At 41.2% G+C, this 22985-nt stretch overlaps 2 long non-coding RNA genes across 7 annotated transcripts in view; one reads left to right on the top strand and one right to left on the bottom strand.

Moving 5' to 3' along the window:
* Window positions 1-22985, top strand: part of LOC109567128 (uncharacterized) — a 223535-nt gene that overhangs the window by 78681 nt on the left and 121869 nt on the right. The window lies entirely within an intron of this gene.
* Window positions 227-22985, bottom strand: part of LOC109566893 (uncharacterized) — a 35896-nt gene continuing 13137 nt past the window's right edge. For 2 of the 6 annotated variants that reach the window (XR_011569784.1, XR_011569779.1), the window contains 3 exons: window positions 13216-13348; window positions 3923-4075; window positions 227-2660 (listed from right to left, as the gene is read on the bottom strand). This is a non-coding gene — a long non-coding RNA (uncharacterized lncRNA). The remainder of the gene's footprint in view (window positions 2661-3922; window positions 4076-13215; window positions 13349-22985) is intronic. The other 4 variants (XR_011569780.1, XR_011569783.1, XR_011569781.1 and 1 more) reach the window with 3 other exon arrangements.

Raw genomic sequence — 22985 nt, forward strand, 5'->3', positions numbered from 1 at the left:
GTTTGATGCATGAAACAGGGCACTCAAAGCTGGTGCTCTGGGACAACCCAGAGGGATGAGGTGGGGAGGGAGGTGGGTGGAGGGTTCAGGATGGGGGACACATGTGCACCCATGGCTGATTCGTGTCGATGTATGGCAAAAACCACCACAATATTGTAAAGCAAATATCCTTCAATTAAATAAATTAATTAAAAATTGTAAAAAAAATTAAAAAACGTATAATAGAGACTTTGTTATTGAACATGTTTATTCCCAAATAAATTATTAACTGAGGCATTGCTACAACTTTTTATTTTTTCTCAAAGCTAACAAACTTGGTGCCCAGGGACCCAAGTTCTAGTCACATCAACTCTTTGCAAACTATGTTGTTGGCCAGAGTCAGAGTCAGTGTATTATTTCCTCATCAGGCTATTTTAAAGAATGAGTAAAACTATCTGTTTTAATTTCTGAGTCAAGTTCTATTTAAATATAACATTTTAAATTCTGTTTTTTATATAACTTGTGAAAGGGAATGCTACATTAATAAAGCAAAATGAAGAAAGCAGTTGTTCTCATTTCAAAAAGGAGTTTTTGGTTTTTAAATAGAGTCCTCATATGGATCCTTTAAGTAGAGAATTTTCCCAGTATACTTGAAACATGTGTACATGCAATCAGTTGCGTCCGACTCTTTGTGACCCCATGGGCTATAGCCTGCCAAGCTGCTCTGTCCATGGAATTCTCCAGGCCAGAATACTGGAATGGGTTTCCATTTCCTTCTCCAGGGGATCTTCCTGACCCAGGGGTAGAACCCGCATCTCCTGCATTGGCAGGCAGATTCTTTAGCACTTCGACATTATTGTTGTTCAATCATTAAGCTTTGTCCAACTCTTCTTGATCCCATAGACTATAGCACACCAGGCTTCCCTGTCCTTCACTATCTCCTGGAGTTTGCTCGAACTCATGTCCATTGAGTCAATGAGGAGCATAACAGCTCTGTAAGTTGAGATACTACTGAAACCTTTCTACATTTATCAAGCAATTAAATGAAGAGCCCCTATCTCTCATTGGCTTCTTCAGTTTCTGGAATGACATGAAGAAACAGATGTAATGAAAGCAGTGAAGTCCTTGCTTTTTCCTTCTCCTCCCATTCCTCCTCCTCCTTCCTTCCCCTCTCCCATCTCCCCTTCTCCTCCCCTTCTCTTCTTTCTTTTCCTTCTAGGCTGTTTCCTGGCACAGACAGGGCCCATGCTCTCTGCTGAGGATAAAGTGGCTTGCTCCTCGCTGGGAGAAGACTTCTGGGGACTGTGAGTACCCACCCTCAGCCACGATAGAATCAGCAGAGAAAATCCACCCTGCCTTAGTCTAGGGTGCTGAGAGAATGGCCAGCAGTCTGTTACTCTCAGTATTATTTAGATTTCTGTTCCCAAAAGTCTCTGGAAGGGCACCCCAGAAGGCCAGTCTGTGAACTTTGGTTGGTAGCTACTGTGAGCGGCTCTGAGGGCCTCTGAAACACTATAGGAGGAGAACACTTCCTCAGAACTTGGAAGGCAGGAGCCACAGACACTTGGAGAAACGAGCTTGGAAACCCCAGGAGCCCTGTCAGGAAGTGCAGAAAGGATCAGCGTGAAGATGCTCCCTTCCCTGCAGCCCTCCACTTCAGCCCTTCACCTCTAGTTAGATTTGCACACTAATGGATGAGTAGGCCACAACCGTGGTCCAGTGAATGTCCATTCAAATGGGCTATGGAGATTGTTGACCTGGTGTTATATCCCTCAGTGAGGAGAAGCAATAAATTTCTCATCCAAAAATCTAGCTGGATAGGGTCTCCAGCAAATTACAACAAAGGTTTATCCTGCTCCCCGTCTAACCGGAAACTCAGCCATCAGATTCTTGGCAGGAAAGGAGTGGAGTTAAAGGTGACGAGAGACTAAGAGGCTTCAAGCTCTGTTGGTAAAGCAAGTGGGGGGAAAGGCAAGGAAAGCACTTCCTCACCCTCCGCCCCACTGTACACCTATTTTTGTGTCTTTTACATAGGTTGTTCCAGCATTTGGATAAAATGACAAAATGAGATTTTCAAATCTTCCTTTCACATTTTCCAGATATGAATGGTACCAGATTTACCATTAAAAAAAAAATCACAGTTGAGCTTCCAACTTGTACTTTTTTTTTTTTTTTTCCATTAATGGGTTCTTTCCAAGACAGGAAATCAACAAGAGAGAAAAAATTTATAGCTAGTCTCAGTTAAAGAATGCCATTTTGAGCACTGGATTTTCTTTTCTGCTTTCAAATACCCACATTTGTCTTCACATTTCTTCCCCAAAATCCTCATCATCTTATTCGACGCGGTAGATGCTTAATATGCTGACACTTATGGGAAGAGAAGGTCTCTCCAGGGAGAGTCATAGAGTTGTTCTGGGTGACTGCCAGAGCTGCTGACCTGAGCCATCCTGGTGTTGCCAGGATGCAGCGTGTCTCCAGTTTCAGTAGATGAGAGGCTCAGGGGCACCTTGGGCTGGCTTTGTCTATCCAGATTTAGAAGATGGCTTCAAAGATGGAGCCAAGGCTCCAGAAAGATCTTTCATAAGGTTATCCATGGAGGTGACTGACTGGAGAAGATGTCAGGGTCACGCACCTTGTTTTCCTCAATAATTTCTCTATTCACTCCAGACTGTCTTCTTAAACTGTTAAAATCAAAGAAAGAGTATTTTTTAAAATTATGATGCTTCTAATGTACCTTTTGTATTATGTTCTGAGAGAGTTAAGATAGGGATCAGATCTTATAATTATACAAGTTATTGTGTATAATTGCATGAGATAAACTTTTAAGAGGAGAAGAAAAGGTGGTTTAATACATTTCTGTCTCTTAGAATTTTGGAATTGTGAGAAGTCACCAAAAGAAGAGAACGTTATCATAGACCTTAGGAATAGTGTTTTTATTTATCGTTCTCTTTATTTTAAAAATGAAACAGTTGAGATTTTTCACCAATAAAATTGACAAAGATAATCTTTATATGATCGTATCTGCTAGTATGAGTAGGAGATGAAGGGGGCTTTTTCAATACAGCTCATCATGAATATAAATTGCATAAAATTTTAGAGGACAATAAAAAAACACATATAACTTACAGATGAAATGACATGACATCCAGAGTTTGCTTTAAAACTAGTAAGAAGTGACTGAAGAGAAATAGAATGGGAAGAATAAAACCAAATGACCTTATACTAGTAACTGTCAAAGTTCACTAACGAATAAATGAAGATGCATTAAACTATTTCCTCTAATAAACTTTCATCATAAACATTTAAAAAAACATGCACACATCTTTTCATTCATTTGTTTATGCATTAAATGCATTTCTATGTGTCAAGCTCAGTTCTATGTGCTGGGGACACAGTAGAGAGCAAACATATCTCTGCTCTCAATGAGGTTAATCCTAGGGGCCAGGGAAAGGCTACAAAGAAACAAAAATGAACATAAAATACAGCAAGTGGTAATCACTGCCATAAGAACAGGAGCAGGTTTACAGAGTGTTGCAGGGGGTTCAGTTACATGCTTTTTAAAACAAGGTCCCTATGGAAAACCTCTCTGATGGCATGATGCTTAAGCAGAAACATAAAGAAACTCAGGAAGCCATCTCTGTGAATATCTAGCAGACAAATATTACAGGAACATTCCAGGAAGAAGGAACAATAAATGCAAAAGCCCTGAGATGAGAGTAAGCTAAGTGTGTGGAAGGACTAGCAAGAATACTCTGTGAAGGGGAGAGAGATATGAGATAAGGATAGACAGGAATGTGCAGAACAAGGAATTTACAGCCTTGCAGGTCAAATAAAGACATTGGTCGCTAGGGTTTTGAGCAGATAAATGACATAATCTGGCTCCTCTAAGAAGAGTCTGTTGGGGAGGAAACAAAATAGACTGGTTCCGAGGCATCTCTCTCACCTTGATGAGAAATCATACTGGAGAGAGTTGTAGGTTTCTGTGCATTTTGATGTCAGAGTCCACAGGATTTCCTGATGGAGTGGATATGTGGTACGAGAGAAGGAAAGATGGCACCAAAGTCTTGGGTCTGAAAATTAGACAAACAGTTGCCATCTACACATTTGCAGGGGAAAAAAGATCAAGGGTTAGGTATTGTATGTGTGAAAGAAGAGATAACTTTTTTAAAATTTATTTTTTTTATTGAAGGATAATTGCTTTACAGAATTTTGTTGTTTTCTGTCAAACCTCAACATGAATCAGCCATAGGTATACATATATCCCCTCCCTTTTGAACCTTCCTCCCATCTCTCTTCCCATCCCACCCCTCTAGGTTGATACAGAGCCCTTGTTTGAGTTTCCTGAGCCATACAGCAAATTCCCGTTGGCTATCTATTTTACATATGGTAATATAAATTTCCATGTTACTCTTTCAATACATCTGACCCTCTCCTCCTCCCTCCCCATGACCATATGTTGAGTAAGCAGTTAGACATATGAGTCTGGAATTTAGGGGAGAGGTAATAGACCACGTAGATGAATTTGGAAGTAGTTGGTATTGAAATGATAGTTAAAGCTATGGGACTACAGGAAATCACCAAGAAAAAGTAAACATAGAGAAGAGAAGGGGTCCACAGACTGGGGCATTTGCAGTTTTATCTTAGAGGTTAAGAGAGATGAGGAGGAACCAGCAAAGGAAGGTGAACTATAAATGATGTCCCTGATATGAAGTGACTAAAGTATTTGAAGAATGAACGACAGTTTCACTAGACCAAGTGCTGCAGGTGGACTAAGAAAGATGGGGCTCCAATCTAGGATTTGGCAATGTGTGATGCATTACTGTTTGTGTTAGTGATGGATGTTTCTTGAGGAAGAAGGGAGAAAGCATTGACAACCAATGAAGACAACTCATGTAAGGAGTTTGGCTGCAGACAGGATAACTCAGATAGTGGCGTGACACTGAACTGATGACAAACTCAATTTAGATAATTTTGGATTTTAATAAATGGACTACTTGCAAAGATTTGGACAGGGAGTGGGAAAACTATGAAGGATAACAGTTCTGTGGGGCTACTTAATAGTGGGCTCTGTTACTATTAATACCTTAACCTGATGAGGCAAGAGAAGGGAACCATCTCTAGGACCTAGAGAGAGAAAGGTAGAAGAGATCTGTGGAAGCTGATGCTGATGGACATTGTGATGCTCAGTTCAGGGATGCAGTTAGCCCCTGGCCAACCTTCCAGGTAAAGGAGTCAAGGGAATATCTACCCCCATTTTACTTTCCTGTCTCCATCCCTCTGATCTTGTTTCATGCCTCAGTGACTGAACTCAACCAAAAGCAAGAAGTCCACGGAGCTTATCAATGAAGTTCATGAAGATCTGTCTCCTGAGACATAGGACAGGGGCAAGGAGTGGATTTGGAGATTTTAGTGGAAGATATGCAGAACAAAGAAGGTCAGAAATGGGCCAGTGACTAGAGGGAACATACAGAGTTAAGAGAGCAAGAAGTGGTGGTACCAGAATTTCTGGAACTTTCCTGGAACTTCTAAGGATATTAATATAATAAAGGATACTTGAAAATTTTAGCTATATATTTATAGCTCAGGATGGCTAATAATATTATAAAGTGGACATCTTGTAGAAGTTTCTTCATTGAATGGAATACCCTATAGCAATTAAAAGTACTCTTGCAGAAGTAAAATAGAATGACATAAACATAATTAGGATAAATTATTAATTGAGCTAAATGTTATTTTATAAATGCTTTATGTACAGGATGATCCCAATATACACATATAAGTGTTTGTGTTAGTCATGCAGTCATATCTGACTCTTTGCAACCCTATGGACTGTTGTCCGCGAGGCTCCTCTGTCCATGGAATTCTCTACGCAAGAATACAGGAGTGGATTGTCATTCCCTTCTCCAGGGGACTTTTCCAACCTTGAACCCAGGTCTCCTGCATTATAGGCAGATTCTTTATCGTCTGAGCCACCAGGGAAGCACCAAATATATAGTCACTCAGTTGTGAAAGTGCGTTATGCTTGAGTAGTGCAATTTTATGTAATCCCATTTGTTTTTTGCTCACATTCTTCCCTGTATAGACTGCCCATTCATTCAACATGAATGCACCTCTCCCTTCCTCCACACTTAGTTTGTTTCCTGGGCTGACAGTCTCATGCTTCTTGCTTCTGTGAATTCTACAGATGTACTATATTATTTGAAGTCTCACAGCATCTATGGGGGGACTGAATAGCCCGTTCTGCTTTGGCTTTTCCTATTTCTTAAAGTAGAAATCACATACATTAGTGTCTGACAGCCATATAGCCTTCCTGTAAGCCCTGAATTCAAAGAAGCACCAATTCAGTGCTGGGGAAGTGGAAATATCACTCTTGGGGATACTGAGGTGGTAATAAATGTTAAGCATAGGTCACAGGTAGAGTTGAGGGAACGAAGCGCCTGACCAGAGATTGCCATGGATGGAGCCCCATTGGTGAACATTCAGGGTATGTGGTTAATGTCAAAGCAAATGGTAATTGTGATAAAAGGACATCAATTACCAATTGATAATTCTTAATTTAATAAAAGGTTATTATTGAACACCTTCTCTGCTGAAAGTTAGGTTGGCAGTTAAGGGATTAGAATACAGGAAATGGTCTTTGTGCTCAAATAACTTTTTTAGCTAGATAGACAATGGCTCAATTGGTAGAGAATTCACTTGTAACGCAGGAGACCTCCTGCAATGGAGGAGACCTGGGTCAGCAAGGTCCCCTGGAGAAGAAAATGGCAACCCACTCTAATATTCTTGCCTGGGAAATACCATGGACAGAGGAGCCTGATGGCCTACAGTCCAAGGGGTCTCAATGAGTTGGACACGACTTGGCAACTAAACTACCACCACCACAGTTAATACAGGAAACAGTAAGGATATGATATAATTAAATATAAAACTGTTTCATTTTTCCTTTTCTTTAATTGAAATATAATTGATTTACAATGTTGTGCCAACCTCTGCTGTACAACAAAGTAACTCAGTTATACATGAATATATTCTTTTAATAAATATTCTTTTCCATTATTCTTTATCCCAGAAGATTAGATACAGTTCCCTGTGCTATAGAGTAGGGCCTTATTGTTTATCCATTGTAAATAGTTTACATCTACCAACACCAAACTCCCAGTCCCATCCCTCTCCTTCCCCTGGTTGCCTCCATGGCAACTGAAAGTCTATTCTTTGTGTCTTTGAGTCCGTTTCCTTTTGTAGATACGTTCATTTGTGCCATATTTTAGATTCTGCATATAAGTGATATCATATGGTGTTTTGTTTTCTCTTTCTACTTGCTTAACTTAGTATGATAATCTCTAGTTGCATCCATGTTGCTGCAAATGGCATTATTTCACTCTTTTTTAAGGCTGAGTAGTATTCCATTGTATATGTGTACTGCATCTTAAAATTATTTTTCATAGACCATAAATTCTATGTGTTTCAGAGGAAACATGAGGGTAGTATTAATTCTGAGTGTACTATAAAGATAAATTCTCCAGGCTAGTCCAATGGTTCATGAACTGAGAACATTCAGATGTTCAAGCTGGATTTAGAAAAGGCAGAGGAACCAGAGATCAAATTGCCAACATCCATTGGATCATTGAAAAAGCAAGAGAGTTCCAAAAAAAATCTACTTCTGCTTTGACTATGCCAAAGCCTTTGACTGTGTGGATCACAACAAACTGTGGACAATTCTTAAAGAGATGGGAATACCAGACTACCTGACCTGCCTCCTGAGAAATCTGTATGCAGGTCAAGAAGCAACAGTTAGAACTGAACATGTAACAACAGACTGGTTCCATATAGGAAAAGGAGTATGTCAAAGCTGTATACTGTCACCCTACTTATTTAATTTATATGCAGAGTACATCATGTGAAATGCTGGGCTGGAAGAAGCACAAGCTGGAATCAAGATTGTCTGAGAAATATCAGTAACCTCAGATATGCAGATGACACCACGCTTATGGCAGAAAGTGAAGAAGAACTGAAAGAGTAGAGTTAAAAACTTAAAACTCAGCATTCAGAAAACTAAGATCATGGCATTTGGTCCTATCACTTCATGGGGAGTAATAGGGAAACAGTGGAAACAGTGACAGACTTTATTTTCTTGGGCTCCAAAATCATTGCAGATGGTGACTGCAGCCATGAAATTAAAAGGCACTTGCTCCTTGGAAGAAAAGCTATGACCAACCTAAACAGCATATTACAAAGCAGACACATTACTTTGCTGACAAAGGTTGTCTAGACAAAGCTATGGTTTTTCCAGTAGTCATGTATGGATGTGGGAGTTGAACTATAAAGAAAGCTCTGAGCGCCGAAGAATTGATGCTTTTGAACTGTGGTGTTGGAGAAGACTCTTGAGAGTCCCTTGGACTGCAAGGAGATCTAACCAGTCCATCCTAAAGGAGATCAGTCTTGAGTGTTCATTGGAAGGACTGATGTTGAAGCTGAAACTCCAATACTTTGGCCACCTGATGTGAAAAGCTGACTCATTTGAAAAGACCCTGATGCTGGGAAAGATCGAGGGCAGGAGGAGAAGGGGACGACAGAGGATGAGATGGTTGGATGCCATCACTGACTCAATGGACATGAGTTTGAGTAAATTCCAGGAGTTGGTGATGGACAGGGAGGCCTGGTGTGCTGAAGTGCATGGTGTTGCAAAGAGTTAGACGCAACTGAGCTACTGAACTGAACCGAACCAAGTGTAAACTAGATTGCTAGTGGGAAGTTGCTGTATAAAACAGGGAGCTCAACACGGTGCTCTGTGATGACCTATAGGGTGGGATGGGGTAAGGGAGGTTCAAGACGGAGGGAACATATATATATATTTATGGCTGATTTGTGTTGTTGTATGGCAGAAACCAACACAACATTGCAAAGTATTCATCCTCCAATTAAAAATAAAAAGAATACTAAAAAAATATTTGGAAAAAGAAAGCCACTAGGCAGGGAGGTAATGTACTTTAACACACCATTCAACAAATTACGAATGATGAATTTTGTAATTACTCTTTTGATATTAAATTCTTTACTCACTTTGACTTCACCTCAAGGAAGACTGTTACTGACTGCTTCTTCTGTACAAGGCCTCATATACATTGCATCATTTTATCCTCATAACAACCCTAGAAGTCCAGTTTTTAAAGAAATTTCTTTATTATACAAATGAGAAGACTGAGACTCAGAGAAGTCAAGAAACTTGCCCAAGGTACACAGCTAGAGGTGGAAGGTTTGTGATAGAAACTTAAGTCATCTGATTCCCTGATTCCACAAGGTTTCAAATAGTCCTGATTTCTGAGTGCCAAAGTGTTTCCAGAGCTATGCAAGGAAAACATATCTGGGGAAGTTGACGTAAATTCACCTCTCCTAACCTTCAAGGATTTGAAATAGCTCAACTGGAATTCCATCACCTCCACTAGCTTTGTTTGTAGTGATGCTTTCTAAGGCCCACTTGACTTCACATTCCAGGATGTCTGGCTCTAGGTCAGTGATCACACTGTCGTGATTATCTGAGAAACGCTGGACTGGAAGAAACGCAAACTGGAATCAAGATTGCCGGGAGAAATATCAATAACCTCAGATATGCAGATGACACCACCTTTATGGCAGAAAGTGAAGAGGAACTAAAAAGCCTCTTGATGAAAGTGAAAGTGGAGAGTGAAAAAGTTGGCTTAAAGCTCAACATTCAGAAAATGAAGATCATGGCATCCGGTCCCATCATTTCATGGGAAATAGATGAGGAAACAGTGGAAACAGTGTCAGACTTTATTTTTGGAGGCTCCAAAATCACTGCAGATGGTGACTGCAGCCATGAAATTAAAAGATGCTTACTCCTTGGAAGGAAAGTTATGACAATCTAGACAGCATATTGAAAAGCAGATACATTACTTTGCCAACAAAGGTCTGTCTAATCAAGGCTATGGTTTTTCCTGTGGTCATGTATGGATGTGAGAGTTGGACTGTGAAGAAGGCTGAGTGCTGAAGAATTGATGCTTTTGAACTGTGGTGTTGGAGAAGACTCTTGAGAGTCCCTTGGACTGCAAGGAGATCCAACCAGTCCATTCTGAAGGAGATCAGCCCTGGGATTTCTTTGGAAGAAATGATGCTGAAGCTGAAACTCCAGTACTTTGGCCACCTCATGCGAAGAGTTGACTCATTGGAAAAGACTCTGATGCTGGGAGGGGTTGGGGGCAGGAGGAGAAGGGGACAACAGAGGATGAGATGGCTGAATGGCATCACTGACTCGATGGACGTGAGTCTGAGTGAACTCTGGGAGTTGGTGATGGACAGGGAGGCCTGGCATGCTGCGATTCATGGGGTCGCAAAGAGTCGGACACGACTGAGCGACTGAACTGAACTGAACCTTCAAGGAAATGGCACCCCACTCCAGTACTCTTGCCTGGAAAATCCCATGGACGGAGGAGCCTGGTAGGCTGCAGGCCATGGGGTTGTGAAGAGTCCAAAACGACTGAGTGACTTCACTTTCACTTTTCACTTTCATGCATTGGAGAAGGAAATGGCAACCCACTCCAGTGTTCTTGCCTGGAGAATCCTAGGGATGGAGGAGCCTGGTGGGCTGCTGTCTATGGGGTTGCACAGAGTCGGACACAACTGAAGCGTCTTAGCAGCAGCAGCAGCAGCAGCAGCAACCTTCAAGGACTTGTTTTTCCACCTCCTGATAAGGCATGACTTCAATTCTGACATAGCTGGACGTTTTGCAAGAGAACTCTTGAAAACTGAAGTATCTGTTTTCAAATAGCACTGAAATTCTAGAGGCCAATGTGTTTTCTAAGAGTGTAAATCTCTTGGTTCAGGACCCAGGTTCAAGTGTCTCCTGCTCTGTGTTTCCATGGAAACCAACCAGGGCTGTCCACTGCTGCATAGCGGCAGAGGCATGCAGACCTTGGAGAGATAATCAGAGAGGGTGCTCAGCAACAGGAGGAAACGGCTACACTGCAAAAACCTGCAGGACTTGGAATTCACAGGAAATGATTTCTTCCCTTGTGGGAGCTCAAGCATTCCAATAAATCCAGTGCTGTCGGAGAAGCCGCTGGCACTGTGCTTGTTGATTACATTTGCAGTTAAGCCACCTCTCCACCCCCTGCCCCGCCTCCGCTCCAACCCCACTCCTGACAGTTTTGATTTTGAAAACTTATCTTACAGAGGTCTTTAGTGCTAATGTCTCCCCTACCAAACAGATTTAATCTTCACTGAAAAATCCCTGTAACCCGCAGGGATCAGCTGCCCATGTGGACGCAGATGAGCGTGTTTTCCTGAAATGTAGGCGGAATGGGACTGGGGTGTGTTAATCAATTTCTATATACGCAGATCTGCCTGGAAGTTTGGGTAATTTCTAACAACACCAGCCTTTACCTCAGATTCACAGAAGGCCATTCATGTTACTTTTGGGGTTTTAAGCCTGGTGTCTGATTGGTTTCCCCAGTGGGCCATGGTTTGTTTAAGAGCACTGTATTCTTAAGTCAACTGAAAGGCAAACTATTCAGCAACCCAGAAGATGTCGGTGTAGACTGTTGAAAGTCCTTTGTGAAACCATGCTGGTTCTACTGGAGGCGCATTCAGCTTGACGGAAAGTGTTTTTTCCTTTACAGAACTTGGATTTTTAGAAGGCTCTGATGTATGAAAGGGGAAAATAAAAACACCAAGTGGAAAAGAAATCTCTAAAAAAATCTATGTCTGTTGCACACACACTCTCCTCAGAATTATGAAGAGGCTTCTGCCAAAAAGACTAGAAATAATGATTTAATGTGGTCCCCTCAGCCCACAAACCCATCGTCTTCTAGTCCACACTGGACATCTCCATCAAATAAGAACAGTAAGGGACTTCCCTGGTGGTCCAGTGGTTAACAGTCTGCCTTGCAATGCAAGGAACATGGGTTCAATCCCTGGTCGGGAAACTAAGATCCCACACACAGAGGGGCAACTAAGCTCTTGTGCCACGAGTGGAGAAGCCTGTGCGCCATATCAAAGACCCAAAACCACCAGAAAAGAAAGAAAAATGAAATAAAGAGCAACCTAATAATAGCCAACTTTCAGCTTCAGAGTGAAACTCTCTATTTTTAAGAGGTTATTCCCATGCTTCTTATTATCATTTTGAGGCCAGGTAAGCAGGCTGCACATTTAGACTTGAAGATGGAGTTTTCTCTACAGCTCTGGAGCCACAGTAGCCTGTCTCTCTTTATCTGCCGGATCCTTCTTCACAATTCTTTTCTTTTCACCTTCAGTTCAGTTCAGTTAATCAGTCATGTCCAACTCTTTGTGACCCTGTGAACCGCAGCACGCCAGGCCTCCTCGTCCATCACCAACTCCTGGAATTTACTCAAACTCGTGTCCATTGAGTCGGTGATGCCATCCAACCATCTCATCCTCTGTCGTCCCCTTCTCCTCCTGCCCTCAATCTTTCCCAGCATCAGGGTCTTTTCCAATGAGTCAGCTCTTCACATCAGGTGGCCAAAGTATGAGTTTCAGCTTCAACATCAGTCCCTCCAGTGAACATCCAGGACTGATCTCATTTAGGATGGACTGGTTAGATCTCCTTGTAGTCCAAGGGACTCTCAAGAGTCTTCTCCAACACCACAGATCAAAAGCATCAATTCTTCAGACCTCAGCTTTCTTTATAGTCCAACCCTTACATCTGTACATGACTATTGGAAAAACCATAGCCTTGACTAAATGGACCTTTGTTGACAAAGTAATGTCTCTGCTTTTTAATATGCTGTCTAGGTTGGTTATAACTTTCCTTCCAAGGAGTAAGCGTCTTTTAATTTCATGGCTGCAGTCACCATCTGCAGTGATTTTGGAGCCCAAAAATATAAAGTCCGTCACTGTTTCCACTGTTTCCCCATCTATTTCCCATGACGTGATGGGACCAGATGCCATGATCTTAGGTTTCTGAATGTTGAGATTTAAGCCAACTTTTTCACTCTCCTCTTGCACTTTCATCAAGAGGCTCTTTAGTTCCTCTTCACTTTCTGCCATAAGGGTGGTGTCATCTGCATATCTGAGGTTATTGATATTTCTCCCAGCAATCTTGATTCCAGCTTGTGCTTCTTCCAGTCCAGCATTTCTCATGATGTACTCTACATATAAGTTAAATAAGCAGGGTGACAATATACAGCCTTGATGTACTCCTTTTCCTATTTGGAGCCAGTCTGTTGTTCCATGTTCAGACTGTTCCATGTCCTTTCACCTTACCTCTCCTGAAACACCTTTCTTTTCATTTTCCTGTTCTTAGCTTTTGCTTTCTTCCTCCTCCCCTTCCTTCATTCTTCCTTTATATGCCTTTGCTATTTCCATTCTCCCATCATCCCTTCCGGAACTCCCTTCTCTGAAAAACAAATAATAAACACACCAATACACTCATAACCACTCAAATGTACATTGTAATGGAGAAACACAATGACTTCCATTAACTTCAGTTCAGTCTCTTTTGACTGCATGCTTTCTGAGCAGGGCAGTTGTTCAATCATTCAGTCTTGTCTGACTCTTTGAGACCCCATGGACTGCAGCATGCCAGGCTTCCTTGTCCTCCACTGTCTCACGGAGTTTGCTCAGATTCGTGTCTACTGAGTTGTGATGCTATCTAGTCATTTCATCCTCTGCCTCCCCCTTCACCTTTTGCCTTCACCTTCAATCTTTCCCAGGTTTAGGGTCTTTTCCAATGAGAGCAGGGCAGGGCCCAAACCAATTCCAATTGGTTCCTGTTTTTAGACTGCTCTCCTAAAATTATGTACATAGCAATAGAATTGGAAACAATTTATACTATTGTTTTGGCTTCCTAAGTGGCTCAGTGGTAAAGAATCTTCCTGCCAGTGCACTAGCTGCAGGAGACATGGGTTCAACCCCTGGGTTGGGAAGATCCCCTTGAGAAGAAAATGGCAGCCCACTCTGGTATTCTTGCCTGGAAAATCCTATGCACAGAGGAGCCTGGTGGGCTATAGTCCATGGGGTTGCAAAGAACTGGACATGACTGAGCTACTAAGTGTGCACTCATGGATCATTATCTCCACATAATTTTAGGAGCTGAATTGGTAGAAGTCACATCTTCATAGACAGAAAACCTAGGTACAGAATGGTTAATGACTGAAAATCAGACAAAGCCATAACAGTCAAGTAATCAACAAAACACTCTTCAATTCCCATTATATTTAAGACATTGTAGTAAGCAAGATGGGGACACATAGGCTGATGTATTGTTCTCTGTTTCAAGTAGCTTATGATCATGTTTGGGATGACAGGGAATTTATACGTGAAAAAATAGCTAGAATTAACTTGAGCTAGTATTCATGGTTGTTATTGTTTGGTTGTTATTTTTCAGTTGCTAAGTCATATCCAACTCTTTGCAACCTCATGGACTGCAGCACATCAGGCTCCTCTGTCCTTCACTATCTCCTGGAGTTTGCTTAAATTCATATCCATTGAGGGGTGATGCTATCTAATCATCTCATCCCCTGCTACTCACTTCTTCTTTTGCCTTTAGTTTTTCCCAGCATCAGGGTTTTTTCCCAGTGATCGTCAGGGCTCTTCACGTTAGGTGGCCAAAGTACTGGAGCTTCAGCTTCAGCATCAGTCCTTCCAATGAATATTCAGGGTTGATTTCCTTTAGGATTGACTGGTTTGATCTTGCAGTCCACAAGGACTCTCAAGAGTCTTCTCCAACACCACATTCAAAAGCATCAATTCTTTGGTGCTCAGCATTCTTTATGGTCCAACTTTCACATCCCTACATGACTACAGGAAAAATCATAGCTGTGACTATACAGGGCTTTGTTGGCAAAGTGATGTCTCTGCTTTTTAATATGCTGTCTAGGTTGGTCGTAGGTTTCCTTCCAAGGAGCCAACGTCCCTTAATTTCATGGCTGCAGTCCCTAACTGCAGTAATTTTGGAGCCCAAGAAAATAAAATATGTCATCGCCTCCACTTTTACCCCTTGTATTTGCCATGACGTGATGGGACCAGATGCCATGATCTTAATTTTTTGAATGTTGAGTTTTAAGCCAACCTTTTCACCCTCCTTTTTCACACTCATCAAGGAGCTCTTTAGTTCCTTTTCACTTTGTGCCATTAGTATTCATGGAGCACTTACTAATTGTCAGCTGTGGTGGTGAGCTCTTTGTACGTGTTCTGTCCTGTAGCCCTTAGAATAATTCTGTAATGTATACTGCATACCATATGATCTGCATTTCATAGACGAGGAAACTGAGACTTAGAGATGAAGTAACTTACTCAAGGCTTCACAGGTAGCCCGTGTGGGCTGGGAGGTGAACGGCTAAATGTTGGCAGAAGTTAAGTACCAAATGAATGGGACAGAGGAAGCTCCTTGAAGTTCAGAGCTGGAAATTCACTGTGTACTTGGGAGGTTATGAAAAGATAGCATCTCAGGACTGAAGCAGACCTTCAAGATCTGAATCTCCACTTTAATGTCACTCTTGGGGAAACTGGGACCCAAAGACAGGGATAACCTGCCAAAAGAGGTGGCATGTGAATGGCATGTGTGGGATGAGTGGGTGTTTGGACTGTCTAGACAGACAGCAGGTGGCATTCCAGGGAGGGAAATGGGAATGATGGTCTACTGAGTCATATTCCACTTTTGGTATTGTTTTTCCTTCACAAAGAACCTTTACTCAGCATCTGGGAGGAGAGAGGAGTGTGATTCCCAGGAGAGGAGTTTGGGGAATGAGAAAGAAGAGGAGCTTTTGTAACTGTTATCATCTCCCAATATCTGAGAGTTACCTCCTCACTGGGACTCCTGGTAAAAAAGTAGTTGCTATTGCTCCTGACTATTGGATGAAGTCTGTTGGTTGTCAAAAGGTATAAGCAAGAATGGGCAAGCAAAACTGAAATAAGGGATGGCAGAAAGAAAAATGCAGTAGAGGAATATGTCCGTGTAGAACTTATAGCTTTGAAGCTGAAAAAAATCCAAGCTTGCAGCACAGCCTGCTGTAGTTTCTTTAGTCTGTGTCATCCTTGAACAGAGCACAGTTTTATATAGAATGTTTGCTGCAAAACTAGACACAAATAGTTCCGAGGATTAACTTTGAATTTCCTGGATTTGGTGGGCATAAATCAGGGCCTTCATGCTATTTTAACACTTTTTAAAAACAAGGTCCTTCTGAATAAATGGTGAAACTGGGTCAAGAAATGCTTTATTCATTAATAAGTAAAATCTAGAACTTGGAGTAATGCTCCCTAATTATGAAATGGGCAGCACTCGGTACTGTTTTCTGATTGGCTGACATCAGTTTGAATGCAAAGCTTTATTTCACTCAGAGTCCTGGCATACTTCACACATTAAAATTCTAAGCTGTCTAAGTAGGTGTGAAACTAATTTTGTGTTTATTTTTTAAAACCCACCTATGATCATTTAGGACCATCCACTTCACTTTGGGAGGGCAGCACCCGGTTGTAGGTGGGCCCTGGGAGACAATAAAGGAGAGGATAATTTCTTAAAAGCCTTAAACCAGAATATTTATAGTTTCCTGGAATAGTTGTAACTACTTATCCATTTTTCCAGCCACAACTTTTCTTAATAAGAAGGGCTTTGAAAAACCTGCTAAATCTGGGCATAAAAGGAAACAGAAGTTTTCCTAGAGCAGTGGAATTTTTTAAAGTCACATAGTAACCTTATTGATGAAATCAGGAAGAGAGCACTTTCAGATCAGACTTAAGGGAGGTTATTTACAAAACATGGGATTTTTCTCAGCACACCAGGCACATTCTGTGAGATTTCCTGCAACATGAATACACATACCATCTCTGGCTTTTAATCAGGCCAGACTGGCTCACAGACCCTTCTTCAGTGGGGGATGTTAAATGGCACTACCAACACCCTGATTCATTCAGAATCACTAGGAAGACGATTTGTAGAGGTCATCTGGCACTTTAGAAAAGGAAGCAAACCCCCCTGAAACCTAAGTTCATTAGCAGTTACATTTTTTTAAAAAAGGTATATCTATTTTTTCCTGCTTGGACATGGTGTATCTCACTTGAATTAGTCTTCTCATAAAAACACTTTCTTGTTTATGAATATCTATCCTAATAAAAAGTTATCCTAAAATTTAGTGACTTTGGGGGCTAAATTTGATCAATTTATGAATTTGGGACAATTTGATCAAATGTACATTTTGGAAAAGTCATATTTACACTGACCATCGTTCATAACGTTCATAATTTTTACCTTTAGACCCAGAGATTTTAACTGTTTTGTTGCAAAGGAAGGACTCAAATTATGCTCCTTGGAGTCTGTGACCATGGGTAGTGGTTTTTTTCTCCCCTAGCTTCCTCTTCCTTTAAAAATTAATTAAATACTGAGTAAAATAGTCCAGAATTTTGTGGAATGTTGTAGAATAAAGTCTCCCTCTTCAGAATGGTGGGCTTCTCCTCTAGAAGCCCCATCCCCTCTCAGTCGGGCCCTTTGAACAGAACATGGGTAAGGCAAAGTTTGGGTGTGGTCTGTGCCTTCCTGGGGCTTCCCTGGTGGCTCAGCAGTAAAGAATCCACCTGTGAATGCAGGAGACCCAGATTTGATCCCTGCGTGGGAAGATCCCCTGGAGAAGGAAATGGCAACCCACTCCAGTATTCTTGCCTGGAGAATCCCATGGACAGAGGAGCCTGGTGGGCTACAGTCCATGGGGTCACAAGAGTCAGACATGACTAAGCTAATAACACACACACACGTGTGTGTGTGTGACAAGGGTGTTCATGGATATCTCCATTGTAATGGGGCCTGATCTCCCAGTTAACCTCAGAAGCCCTTAGAACATGTCTCACTTCTCACAACCAAAGAGAGGAATTAGTTTCTTTCTTTCTTTAGTGCTTATCTGTGGCAATTAAGGCACTGGCACTATATTCACCCCTTCTGTCTAACCTCTGCTTCCATGTATTTTGGTGATTTAAATCTCCACTTAAGCCTTATCAATTACGGTCATAGAAATGATAAGGATGATATGAGGAGGGCACTGCTGTTTATCTGAGTGTCAAAGGGTGGCTGCTTCATACACTTTGCTGGGTGGGTGGCAGGTTCTCCTCAGGTTCTGATACCTGAATGGACCACAGTGGCACACACCATCCTCAGGAATGACTTGGGTTATGTATTTGTTGGGATGACGAGATGTAAAGAGTCATTTGAACGCAAATGATCTGCATTTGAACCTCAGCCTTACAATTTAGTGGCTATCCAAACCTGAACATTTTTCATATGTAAAATAAGACTTTTACCTAAATTTTAGGGTTGTTTCAAAGAATAAAGGAGATAAGGGATGCGAAACGTGTAAATTGCAAAGGCTTCTCTGGAGGTTCCTACTTGAGTTCTGTGTTCCTAGATACTTACTTATCCCCCCTTCTGGGTTCTAACTAGTAAAGAAGAAATGTTAGGACCAAGAGGAGGATTAATGATATTGATGGGGGCCCAATTATTCTCAATGTCATGGCTCCCAACTGGAGTTGCATTAAAGCATATGGCATGGAACTGAGGCCAAATAGGGGAGCCTAATACGGGCCCCCAAAGACTCAGCCTTGGGACCCATCTGCAGGGAGAGTTGGGTTCTGCAAATCAGGCTCTGGCCAGTGGCATGAGGGGCATTTCCCTATCTCTCCAACATTAGAGGAGGCAGACCCAGGGCTGTGACTAGAATGTTCTTTGCATGAGAGGAGGAATGGAGAAGCCACTGGTACTGTCTGTTGGCTCCATGTGGCTGACAGCTGTGAGAAAAACAGGGTGGAGTCTCTTCCTGCTTTAAGACAAAGCAGTGCCCTCTGACACTGGGGAGAGAGAGCCCTGCAAGGGAAACACTGGTTCTCTTCTAGAGAAGATCAACGGAGACAGTTTCCCATGCTGTCTATTCCAATGCGGTGAGTGTGGCCTCCCTTGAGGGCTGTTTCTAAATTTTAGTTGTTTTGGGAGCATTGGATTCCTTTGAGAATATGATTAAGATTTATGGAAATTATCTCAGAGAAAATACATTAAAATTCTTTTAAGGCTAATATTTACATATAGCTTCAGCAGTACATAGACTGCATCCATGGACTCTAGTTTTGACGTTACATTTCATATTCTGAGACTGTATAACTCAGTCGTTATGACTTTTCCTTTTTGTGAAGCAAAGTTAGGGTCTACTATTAAAAATAGTATCTGTTTTTCAAAAAACGAAAATGAAATAAAAACTTGTTTTTAAGCTAATTAATTCCTAACATATCTAATAATTTGGGTTTTTTCTTGAATTATTAAGGGGTTTTGCTTTGTTCGTCTTGGCAAACTTTGGCCTACATAAAAAAACATTAAGTTTACTCATTTTAAAAGTTGCTTATTATTGTCTTACTTAAATTGCTTATTTAAATTATTTAAACTCTAAAACCTCACAATTGCTCTCATCTCACACTCTAGTAAAGTAATGCTCAAAATTCTCCAAGCCAGGCTTCAGCAATATGTGAACTGTGAACTTCCAGATGTTCAAGCTGGTTTTAGAAAAGGCAGAGAAACCAGAGATCAAATTGCCAACATCCTCTGGATCATGGAAAAAGCAAGAGAGTTCCAGAAAAACATCTATTTCTGCTTTATTGACTATGCCAAAGCCTTTGACTGTGTGGATCACAGTAAACTGTGGAAAATTCTGAAAGAGATGGGAATACCAGACCACCTGACCTGCCTCTTGAGAAATCTGTATGCAGGTCCGGAAGCAACAGTTAGACCTGGACATGGAACAACAGACTGGTTCCATATAGGAAAAGGAGTACGTCAAGGCTGTATATTGTCACCCTGCTTATTTAACTTATATGCAGAGTACATCATGAGAAATGCTGGACTGGAAGAAGCACAAGCTGGAATCAAGATTGCTGGGAGAAATATCAATAACCTCAGATATGCAGACGACACTACCCTTATGGCAGAAAGTGAAGAGGAACTAAAAAGCCTCTTGATGAAAGTGAAAGAGGAGAGTGAAAAAAGTTGGCTTAAAGCTCAACATACAGAAAACTAAGATCATGGCATCTGGTCCCATCACTTCATGGGAAATAGATGGAAACAGTGGAAACAGTGTCAGACTTTATTTTTTGGGGCTCCAAAATCACGGCAGATGGTGACTGCAGCCATGAAATTAAAAGACGCTTACTCCTTGGGAACTTCCCTGGTGGTTAGACAGTAAAGCATCTGCCTGCAATGCAGGAAACCTGGGTTCAATCCCTGGGTTGGGAAGATCCCCTGGAGAAGGAAATGGCAACCCACTCCAGCACTCTTTCCTGGAAAATCCTGTGGATGGAGGAGCCTGGTAGGCTACAGTCCATGGGGTCGCAAAGAGTCGGACACGACTGAGCGACTTCGCGTTCACTTTCACTTTCACTCCTTGGAAGGAAAGTTATGACCAATCTAGACAGCATATTCAAAAGCAGAGACATTACTTTGCCAACAAAAGTCCGTCTAGTAAAGGCTATGGTTTTTCCAGTGGTCACGTATGGATGTGAGAGTTGGACTGTGAAGAAAGCTGAGCACCAAAGAATTAATGCTTTTGAACTGTGGTGTTGGAGAAGACTCTTGAGAGTCCCTTGGACTGCAAGGAGGTCCAACCAGTCCATCCTAAAGAAGATCAGTCCTGGGTGTTCATTGGAAGGACTGATGCTAAAGCTGAAACTCCAGTACTTTGGCCACCTCATGTGAAGAGTTGACTCATTGGAAAAGACTCTGATGCTGGGAGGGATTGGGGGCAGGAGGAGAAGGGGACGACAGAGGATGAGATGACTAGATGACATCACCAACTCGATGGACATGAGTTTGAGTGAACTCCAGGAGCTGGTGATGGACAAGGAGGCGTGGCGTGCTGTGATTCATGGGGTTGCAAAGAGTCGGACATGACTGAGTGACTGAACTGAACTGAACCTTACTTAGTAAATATCTATCCATTTTAGTTAACTGAACATTGTAACAGAAATTTAGTTTGAAGACAAGTTTCAATCTGAGTCATTATTTTATTCTTCAAACTGAGGGTTACTTAGCAACTGGCTTTCTGAAACTTTGGAAGATGATGGTCGTCTTCTCCCTTTTGACCTCCCACCTTCCTTTTCTACTCTGAACATCAGCTCTAAACATCCAGAATGCAACCCCAGGCAATGACTATAGGTGTGACCCTTGGTGTGTTCATGTTCAGTTATGTCTGACTCTTTGAGACCCAATGGACTATAACCTGCCAGGCTCCTCTGTCCATGGAATTTCCCAGGCAAGAATGCTTGAGTGGGTTGCCGTTTCCTTCTCCAGGGGATCTTCCCAACCCAGGGATGGAACCCACGTTTCTGGCGGCTCCTGTATTGGTAAGTGGATTCTTGACCACTTGCGCCACCTGGGAAGCCCCAAACCTTGTGAAATATATTGAATTGAAGTTAATCTTACATACCCCAGTCCACTCTCCATCTGTCTGTTTCTCCTGAACAGGCTTTTCCACCCCAGTTTACCAGGATATCTACCTTGTCAATGTCCTTGCCCATCCAGCTTCTGACACACACAGACACATCCAGCTTCCCTGTCAGAATCCATTCACCTGAACTTTGGCTACTCTTCACCCACAAGTAAACAGTCCCCTCATAGCCTAATTCTTCCATCTTTCAAAATGGAGAATTCCAGAAGAGATCTCGATTTTCAAGTTGTGTATTCCAAAGGTCCCTGCTTTAAAAAAAGAACAAGAGGGATATCCCCCTCCGTCCAGTGGTTAGGACTCCAGGCTTCCACTGCAGGTCAGGCAACTAGCATCCCACATGCTGTGTGGCCAAAAAATGTTCTCTCATTCAAAGCAGAATTTAAGGCTCTACCTCTAGAGAAACAGCCTGGTTACCCTTTAGAATGAGAACTTATCCAGTAATTCCAGAAAATAACATTTTACAAGGAAATAAAAATTGGGGAGAATGGTCTCTCCATTACAAAAAATGCGTTTCTAAGCATATCATTTTGTGAGTGCATGAAGATTCATAGATAAACTCTAGGATAAAAATTAGATGTTGAAATATAAATAATTCCTTTCTCTGATGATTTTTTTTAAATGAAACTTTAAGTTATTACTCATTTTAAGACCAGTTTCATTTTGGATTATTTTCCATGTAAAATTCTAGAAATCAAGACAGGTGAGCCGCTCTGGGATCTAGTTCAGGTTAATGGCTGCCTCATAGCAGCTGGCTGAACGTCATTTTGATGTCCATCCATCACACTTTTAATAACGTCCCATTATATATCTAAGCTGCATAGGTGCCAAAAAAAACTCATGAACTCTGAGGAATTTTTAAGGTAATGTACAATCATGTCCAATACTTCAAATAAATACAAAATTTACTTTACAAAATGTTGTCAGCTTTAGAGTCAAAACTAATGAAAATCCTTAAAATGATTTTTTTTCTTTTGTTGCCAATCTAAAACACATTCATATTGTTTAGCTAGTGCTACTAAATGTTTAGTGAATACTACTTTAATATTATGGTATTATTTTACTTGTATTTTACACACATTCTTAAAGTGAGACATTATTTTAGATTTAATTATCAATGTCATAGCAGATAAAGTTGATAAATGCATACTGATAATGAAGGGATTTCTCTGAAGCTGAAAGATAAGAAGCTTTGTTTCCCATCTTTCTAGCTCTGGATCTAGAAAATATTTCCTATGAGATTGGAAGACATTCTTCTTTTAAAAAATGGTGATAGTCTTGATGAAGTAAAGAGTTGAGATGAATGAAAATTAGTTAATTCAGACTGTGTTCTGCACTGACAAATTTATTTATGAGCAAATCTTCAGTCCACATTGATAAATTGTTTTCTATTTTTTTTCCTCTTTCTGACTATCCTATGAACAACACATCTAGTTGAAAGATGAAAATTTAAAATAGGCTATATTTCCTTTTGTCTTTATATTTACCATCCAAATTTGTTTACATTTAAAATAGATTCTTTTAATATTAGATAACAATAATAACATGATTATAATTGCTTTGTTTCAT

This window comes from Bos indicus, chromosome 12, assembly GCF_029378745.1.
Source record: "Bos indicus isolate NIAB-ARS_2022 breed Sahiwal x Tharparkar chromosome 12, NIAB-ARS_B.indTharparkar_mat_pri_1.0, whole genome shotgun sequence".
In the NCBI taxonomy this organism is placed as follows: domain Eukaryota; kingdom Metazoa; phylum Chordata; class Mammalia; order Artiodactyla; family Bovidae; genus Bos; species Bos indicus.